The sequence below is a fragment of the Pseudophryne corroboree genome, chromosome 1, assembly GCF_028390025.1.
Source record: "Pseudophryne corroboree isolate aPseCor3 chromosome 1, aPseCor3.hap2, whole genome shotgun sequence".
In the NCBI taxonomy this organism is placed as follows: Eukaryota; Metazoa; Chordata; class Amphibia; order Anura; family Myobatrachidae; genus Pseudophryne; species Pseudophryne corroboree.
Window position 1 is genome coordinate 571,849,958 of NC_086444.1, and position 9,287 is coordinate 571,859,244.

A 9,287-nucleotide genomic window follows, 5' to 3' on the forward strand; every position below is an offset into this window, starting at 1 on the left:
ATCTGAGGTGGCTTCATCACAGGCATGCACTACCGGTGTGACTAGGCGATCTTTCCGCCTAGTCACGCCGGGAGTGCACAGAGACATACTCCCATGCACTAGAATGGGGTGTGTCTCTGTCAGTGTCTCCGTCACGGATGCGCACGCGCCCTGGATGGAGACACTCTCCCATTCTGGTGAATGGGGTGCGCCTCCGACATGGGGGCGCGTGCCCGCCTGAACGGAGACGCTCTCGGTGTTAGGCGTGCCCAGGCGGGCTTGCCTAGGCACAGAAGGAGCCATGACTAGCGTGGCTCCATCTGTTTCTATCTATCTATCTATCAATCAATCATATATGCATATATCTCATCACTACAGTATATATCTATGCCATATGTAATTATCTCTAAGCTCTCTCTCTGTCTCTCTCTCTCTCTCTCTCTCTCTCTATATATATATATATATATATAGAGAGAGAGAGAGAGAGAGAGAGAGATAGATAGATAGATAGATAGATAGATAGATAGATAGATAGATAGATAGATAGATCTGGGTTGGGTATAGGATACCGGCATTAAGAGGCCGACATTCAGAATACTGACACCGGCATCCCGACTGCCATAATCCCAACAAATACAAACAACTAAACCAATACTAACCCTTACCCTCACCTTACCCTCCTTTCTCACAGCCTAACCCTAATCCTTCCTTCTCTCAGCCTAACCCTGACCCTCTCCCCGCAGCCTAACACTAACCCTCCTCGGCATACTTATGTTAAGATTTCCGGCTTTTGGGAGTCCAGCGTCAGCATTTTTTCCGGTTGTTGGGAATCCGGCGCCGGCATCCCAAACATCAGGATACCGACTACATCCCCTCAATCTACCCACCTGTCTATCTATATATCTATCTATATATCTCATATATAGCACTCTATGTCATATCTAATTCTAATATATGCATATACTATATATGATAGCTATATCTATCATACTGTATCTATTAATCTACCTTCCTGTGTATACATCACATATCTATCACTCTATCTCATATCGATTTATCTGCCTATTGAGCTACACTATCTATCTATCTATTTATCTTTCTATCTATCTCATATATACTGTTCTGTATATGCAAATAATGACCTTAATATGAAACTATTTTGTATTGTAATAATGTGGGTTCTTCTCAGGGAACATTAATTCTTGGACAATATGCTTTACAGTATAATTTTATTTAAAGATGACAATAAGATCTGTATAAACTAAAGACAGTGTAAAACAGCTATTGTACATAGCATAATATTCACAGCAAGAGTTATATAAACAAGGTGGGGGATTTTGTATTTTGTTCCATTCTATTTTTCTGCACAAAGGAAGAGAGGGCTGTGTGATACGTGTGTCACCAGAAGCCAGTCTCAGTAGTTTGATTCTTAATGGTAAGATAACACAATAGGGTCAAACTAAAAAGCTCCCTTATGAAAATTTTATCAGCAACTTTGGTAAATTGCTGTGGGACAGGTGCTCTGCTCTCCTGTAGACCTGGAACCTGTTTTAGCAAGGTGCAGGCTGAATGCATTGCATCAGTCCCACAAGTTATTAAGGGCACTCCAATTGAATTAACACCAAATCAAGCCAGTGCACTTAACAATACAAATGCACTTAAGGGATGCCTCAGAATGATTTGTGACTAAAGAAAGTAAAGAAGAGAACGGCCTTCAAGACCACAGAGATGGTGTTGAGTGTCATATACAGGAAAAGCCATAAGTAGAACTTAGAATACCGGAAAAACCATGAACTTCAGGGGATCTCAAATACCTTAGAGCCAGCTAGAAAGTACATGGACTTCTGCTGTATTAGGAAAACAATTGATAAATAAATTACAGACAATTTTCTTAGTGGCACGGTCTATATTACTATCTCTCACAATAGAGTAGCAACTCCTGCTAATTTATTGGTAGACAGAAAAATTATATATCGGGTAACATTTCATATAGCAGAATGTGTCCCTTAAGGTGGCAAGGGAAATCAATGTGTTGTAATAAGGAATAAGTTAGATGATTTGTCAGGAATGTTACGTAAGCAATTAGAATATATGTCAAGTGTAGAATTTCCATATGACGTCTACTTTATTTTGGTTTTCCTTGGGCAAACACACATTTTTGCTATTAGAAATCTTTATTTCTTGATGCTATAGGAATGACAATTGAGTCTGCATTAATAGTATTAGCGGGTAATATTTTGCATCATAGTAACTGGAACGTGCAAGCAAGAGTAAGTATACCAAAAAGTATTAATCCGTAGTACAGTACAGTATCTCAGATAAAATAACTTGCTTACTGAAAGTTAATTAGTGACAGTAACACAAGCAAATGGTCCAACTGCAATAATCCTGCAGCAGCAGTAATAGTAAGACATCTTTATTGAAACATACTGCTGTCTCATATATATATATATATATATATATATATATACACTGCTCAAAAAAATAAAGGGAACACTTAAACAACACAATGTAACTCCAAGACAATCACACTTCTGTAAAATCAAACTGTCCACTTAGGAAGCAACACTGATTGACAGTCAACTTCACATGCTGTTGTGCAAATGGAATAGACAACAGGTGGAAATTATAGGCAATTAGCAAGACACCCCCAATAAAGGAGTTGTTCTGCAGGTGGTGACCACAGACCACTTCTCAGCTCCTATGCTTTCTGGCTGTTTTGGTCACTTTTGAAAGCTGGTGGTGCTTTCACTCTAGTGGTAGCATGAGACGGAGTCTACAACCCACACAAGTGGCTCAGGTAGTGCAGCTCATCCAGGATGGCACATCAATGCGAGCTGTGGCAAGAAGGTTTGCTGTGTTTGTCAGCGTAGTGTCCAGAGCATGGAGGCCCTACCAGGAGACAGGCCAGTACATCAGGAGACGTGGAGGAGGCCGTAGGAGGGCAACAACCCAGCAGCTGGACTGCTACCTCTGCCTTTGTGCAAGGAGGAACAGGAGGAGCACTGCCAGAGCCCTGCAAAATAACCTCTAGCAAGCCACAAATGTGCATGTGTCTACTCAAATGATCAGAAACAGACTCCATGAGGGTGGTATGAGGGCCCGACGTCCACAGGAGGGGGTTGTGCTTAAAGCCCAACACCGTGCAGGACGTTTGGCATTTGCCAGAGAACACCAAGATTGGCAAATTCGCCACTGGCGCCCTGTGCTTTTCACAGATGAAAGCAGGTTCTCACTGAGCACGTGACAGACGTGACAGAGTCTGGAGACGCCAAGGAGAACGTACTGCTGCCTGCAACATTCTCCAGCATGACCAGTTTGGCAGTGGGTCAGTAATGGTGTGGGGTGGCATTTCTTTGGGGGGCCGCACAGAGGTAGCCTGACTGCCATTAGGTGCCGAGATGAGATCCTCAGACCCCTTGTGAGACCATATGCTGGTGCAGTTGGTCCTGGGTTCCTCCTAATACAAGACAATGCTAGACCTCATGTGGCTGGAGTGTGTCAGCAGTTCCTGCAAGACGAAGGCATTGATGCTATGGACTGGCCCACCCATTCCCCAGACCTGAATCCAATTGAGCACATCTGGGACATCATGTCTCGCTCCATCCACCAACGCCACGTTGCACCACAGACTGTCCAGGAGTTGGCGGATGCTTTAGTCCAGGTCTGGGAGGAGATCCCTCAGGAGACCATCCGCCATCTCATCAGGAGCATGCCCAAGCATTGTAGGGAGGTCATACAGGCACATGGAGGCCACACACACTACTGAGCCTCATTTTGACTTGTTTTAAGGACATTACATCAAAGTTGGATCAGCCTGTAGTGTGTTTTTCCACTTTAATTTTGAGTGTGACTCCAAATCCAGACCTCCATGGGTTAATAAATTTGATTTCCATTGATAATTTTTGTGTGATTTTGTTGTCAGCACATTCAACTATGTAAAGAACAAAGTATTTAATAAGAATATTTCATTCATTCAGATCTAGGATGTGTTATTTTAGTGTTCCCTTTATTTTTTTGAGCAGTGTATATATATATATATATATATATATATATATATATTGGGTAGTGGGAGTATGGCGCAACAGGTGTATGTGAAATAGATTAATATAAAACAACAAGATCAGACACTCCTTAAATAATTCAAGGCGTCAGCTAACCCTTAAGTATTAGGCAGGGATAAACTGCCTTAACTAAACAATGCAAAAAAAGGGGGATAAGGGTTTCAGCGACCAACGGTGTCTAGTAAAATATGATAAATATGAGGAGACTAACTGGATACGTATAAAATAACAATATATTTATTTATACAACAATAAAACCAAGGTATAATATAAAACCAACTATAATGAATGTCAGGGTGTGTTAAAAGCCGGAGGACGTATGCTATTAATTAATAACAGATAAAAGGATTACTAAAAATAAAATAAAAAAAATACATATAATAAAAAGGCAATAAATGGTAAAATATCCAATAAAAGAGTGCTGCTTATCTTTTTAAAAAGTGGAGAGTCAATGGAGGTACACCCAACGCGTTTCGTCACTCAGACTTCATCAAGGGGTATGGGACTACTGAACAGGCACTCTTATTTATAGCACATGTAATTAAGAATGGATAATTGTGACATCACTTCCTGTAAGGACTGATACTATTGCTCCATGTAAGTTTTTTGACACAGGCATAAGAAAGACGTAGTATACTAAATGACAACCTCATAGAACTTATTAAAAAGAAAAAACGAGTTTTAGAATGTATAAAACATTAGAAAATCAGTCAGGGGACGGAAGTGACTGTTCAGTAGTCCCATACCTCTTGATGAAGTCTGAGTGACGAAACGCGTTGGGTATACCTCCATTGACTCTCCACTTTTTAAAAAGATAAGCAGCACTCTTTTATTGGATATTTTACCATTTATTGCCTTTTTATTATATGTATTTTTTTTTTTTTTTTTAGTAATCCTTTTATCTGTTATTAATTAATAGCATACGTCCTCCGGCTTTTAACCCACCCTGACATTCATTATAGTTGGTTTTATATTATAACTTGGTTTTATTGTTGTATAAATAAATATATTGTTATTTTATACGTATCCAGTTAGTCTCCTCATATTTATCATATTTTACTAGACACCGTTGGTCGCTGAAACCCTTATCCCCCTTTTTTTGCATATAATAAGAATTTACTTACCGATAATTCTATTTCTCGGAGTCCGTAGTGGATGCTGGGGTTCCTGAAAGGACCAAGGGGGAATAGCGGCTCCGCAGGAGACAGGGCACAAAAAGTAAAGCTTTCCGATCAGGTGGTGTGCACTGGCTCCTCCCCCTATGACCCTCCTCCAGACTCCAGTTAGGTACTGTGCCCGGACGAGCGTACACAATAAGGGAGGAATTTTGAATCCCGGGTAAGACTCATACCAGCCACACCAATCACACTGTACAACCTGTGATCTGAACCCAGTTAACAGTATGATAACAGCGGAGCCTCTGAAAAGATGGCTCACAACAACAATAACCCGATTTAGTTAGCAATAACTATGTACAAGTATTGCAGATAATCCGCACTTGGGATGGGCGCCCAGCATCCACTACGGACTCCGAGAAATAGAATTATCGGTAAGTAAATTCTTATTTTCTCTATCGTCCTTGTGGATGCTGGGGTTCCTGAAAGGACCATGGGGATTATACCAAAGCTCCCAAACGGGCGGGAGAGTGCGGATGACTCTGCAGCACCGAATGAGAGAACTCCAGGTCCTCTTTTGCCAGGGTATCAAATTTGTAGAATTTTACAAACGTGTTCTCCCCCGACCACGTAGCTGCTCGGCAAAGTTGTAATGCCGAGACCCCTCGGGCAGCCGCCCAAGATGAGCCCACCTTCCTTGTGGAATGGGCCTTAACAGATTTAGACTGTGGCAGGCCTGCCACAGAATGTGCAAGTTGAATTGTGCTACCAATCCCACGAGCAATCGACTGCTTAGAAGCAGAAGCACCCAGCATTGTTGGGTGCATACAGGATAAACAGCAAGTCAGATTTCCTGACTCCAGCCAACCTGGAAACTATATTTTCAGGGCCCTGATAATATCCAGCAACTTGGAGTCCTCCAAGTCCCTAGTAGCCGCAGGTACCACAATAAGCTGGTTCAGGTGAAACGCTGACACCACCTTAAGGAGAAACTGGGGACGAGTCCGCAGCTTTGCTCTGTCCGAATGGACAATCAGATATGGCTTTGTGAGATAAAGCCGCCAATTCTGACACTCGCCTGGCCGAGGCCAGGACCAACAGCATGGTCATTTTCCATGTGAGATATATCAAATCCACAGATTTGAGTTGTTTAAACCAATGTGATTTTTTAGGAATCCCAAAACTACGTTGAGATCGCCCAGTGCCACTGGAGACATCAAAGGGGCTGTATATGCAGTACTCCCTTAACAACTTCTGGACTTCAGGAACTGAAGCCAATTTCTTTCTGGAAGAAAATCAACAGGCCGAAATTTGAACCTTAATGGACCCAATTTGAGACCCATAGACACTCCTGTTTGCAGGAAATGTAGAAATTAACCTAGTTGAAATTCTTCCGTGGAGCCTTCCTGGACTCACACCCTGGCACATATTTTCACCTAAGTGGTGATAATGTTGTGCGGTCACCTCCTTCCTGGCTCTGACCAGGGTAGGGATGACCTCTTCCGGAATGCCTCTTTCCCTTAGGATCCGGCGTTCACCCGCCTTGGCGTCAACGCAGCTGCGGTAAGTCCCGGAACAGACACGGTTCTTGCCGAATCAAGACCCTTCTTAGTATCTCTTGAAGTTCCGGGAACCAAGTCCTTCTTGGCCAAACCGGAGCCACGAGTATAGTTCTTACTCCTCTCCTTCCTATCATTTTCAATACATTGGGTATGAAAAGCAGAGGATGGAACACATACACCGACTGGTACACCGACGGTGTTACCAGAGCGTCCCAGCTATTGCCTGAGTGTCTCTTGACCTGGCGCTTCAGGTGGGACGCCATCATAACCACCTTTGGTCTTTCCCAACGGTTTACAATCATGTGGAAACTTCCAGATTAAGTTTCCACTTTTCCGGGTGGAATTCATTTATGCTGAGGAAATCTTCCCAGTTGCCCACTCCCGGAATGAACACCGCTGACAGTGTTATCACATGATTTTCCGCCCAGCGAAGAATCCTTGCTGTCATTGCCCTCCTGCTTCTTGTGTCGCCCCGTCTGATAACGTGGGCGACCGCCATGATGATGTCCTACTGGATCAGCACCGGTTGACTTTGAAGGAGGAGTCTTCCTAGGCTCAGAGCATTGTAAATTGCCCTTAGCTCCAGTATATTCATGTGGAGAGAAGTCTCCAGACTTGACCACACTTCCTTGGAAATTTTTTTCCCTGTGTGACTACTCCCCAGCCTCTCAGGCTGGTATCCGTGGTCCCCAGAACACAGTCCTGAATGCTGAGTGTGCTGCCCTCTAAAAGATGAGCACTCTGCAGCCCCCACAGAAGAGACACCCTTGTCCTTGGAGACAGGATTATCCGCTGATGCATCTGAAAATGCGATCCGGACCATTCGTCCAGCAAATCCCCTGAGATCTGCCGAATGGAATCGCTTCGTAAGAAGCCACCATTTTTCCCAGGACTCCTGTGCATTGATGCACTGATACTTGGCCTGGTTTTAGGAGGTTTCTGACTAGGTCGAATAACTCCTTGGCTTTTTCCTCCCGGAGGAACACCTTTTTCTGGACTATGCCCAGAATCATTCCTAGGAACAGCAGACGTATCGTCGGAAAACAGCTGCGATTCTTGGAATATTTAGAATCCAGTCGTGCTGTCGTAGAACTACTTTAGATAGTGCTCTTCCGACCTCCAACTGTTCTCTGGAACTTGCCCTTTTCAGGATATCGTCCAAGTAAGGGATAATTTAGATGCCTTTTTTCTTTGAAGAAACATCTTTTCGGCCATTACCTTGGTAAAAGGCCCGGGGTGCCGTGGATAATTTAAACGGCATCGTCTGAAACTGATATTGACAGTTCTGTACCACGAACCAGAGGTACCCTTGTTGAGAAGGGCAAATTTGGACATGGAGGTAATCCTTGATGTCCAGGGACACCATATAGTCCCCTTTTTTCCGGTTCGCTATCACTGCTCTGAGTGACTCCATCTCGATTTGAACCTTTTATGTAAGTGTTCAAAGATTTCAGTTTAGACTATGTCTCACCAAGCCGTCTGGCTTCAGTACCACAATATAGTGTGGAAAAATAATACCCTTTTCCTTGTTGTAGGAGGGGTACTTTGATTATCACCTGCTGGATATACAGCTTGTGAATTGTTTCCAATGCTGCCTCCCTGTCGGAGGGAGCCGTTGGTAAAGCAGACTTCAGAAACCTGCGAGGAGAAGATGTCTCGACTCTCCAATCTGTACCCCTGGGATAATACTTGTACTATCTAGGGGTCAACCTGCGAGTGATCCCACTGCGCGCTGAGACTCTTGAGACTACCCCCCCACCTTGAGTCCGCTTGCACGGCCCCAGCGTCATGCTGAGGACTTGGCAGACGCGGTGGAGGGCTTCTTTTCCTGGGAAGGGGCTGCCTGCTGCAGTCTACTTCCCTTACCTCTATGTCTGGGCAGATATGACTGGCCTTTTGCCTGCATGCCCACATGGGAAAGGAAGGATTGAGGCTGAAAAGACGGTGTCTTTTTCAGCTGAGATGTAACTTGGGGTAAAAAGGTTGGATTTCCCAGCTGTTGCCGTGGTCCCCAGGTCCGATGGACCGACCCCAACTAACTCCTTCCCTTTATACGGCAATACTTCCATGTGCCGTATGGGATCTGTATCACCTGACCACTGTCGTGTCCATGACATCTTCTGGGTGATATGGACAACGTACTTATCTTGATGCCAGAGAGCAAATATCCCTCTGTGCATCTCACGTACATATATATAGAATGCATCCTATTAAATGCTCTATATGAATAAAATATTTTCAGTCAGGGAATCCGACCAAGCCAACCCAGCACTGCATCTCCAGGCTGATGGCGATCGCTGGTCGCAGTATAACCACCGTATGTGTGTATATACTTTTTAGGATATCTTTCCAGCTTCCTATCAGCTGGCTCCTTGAGGGCGGCCGTATCTGGAGACGGTAACGCCACTTGATAAGCGTGTGAGCGCCTTATCACCCTAAGGGGTGTTTCCCAACGCGCCCTAATTTCTGGCGGGAAAGGGTATAACGCCAATATTTGCTATCGGGGTAACCCCACGCATCATCACACACTTCATTTTATTTTATCTGATTCAGGAAAAACTACAGGT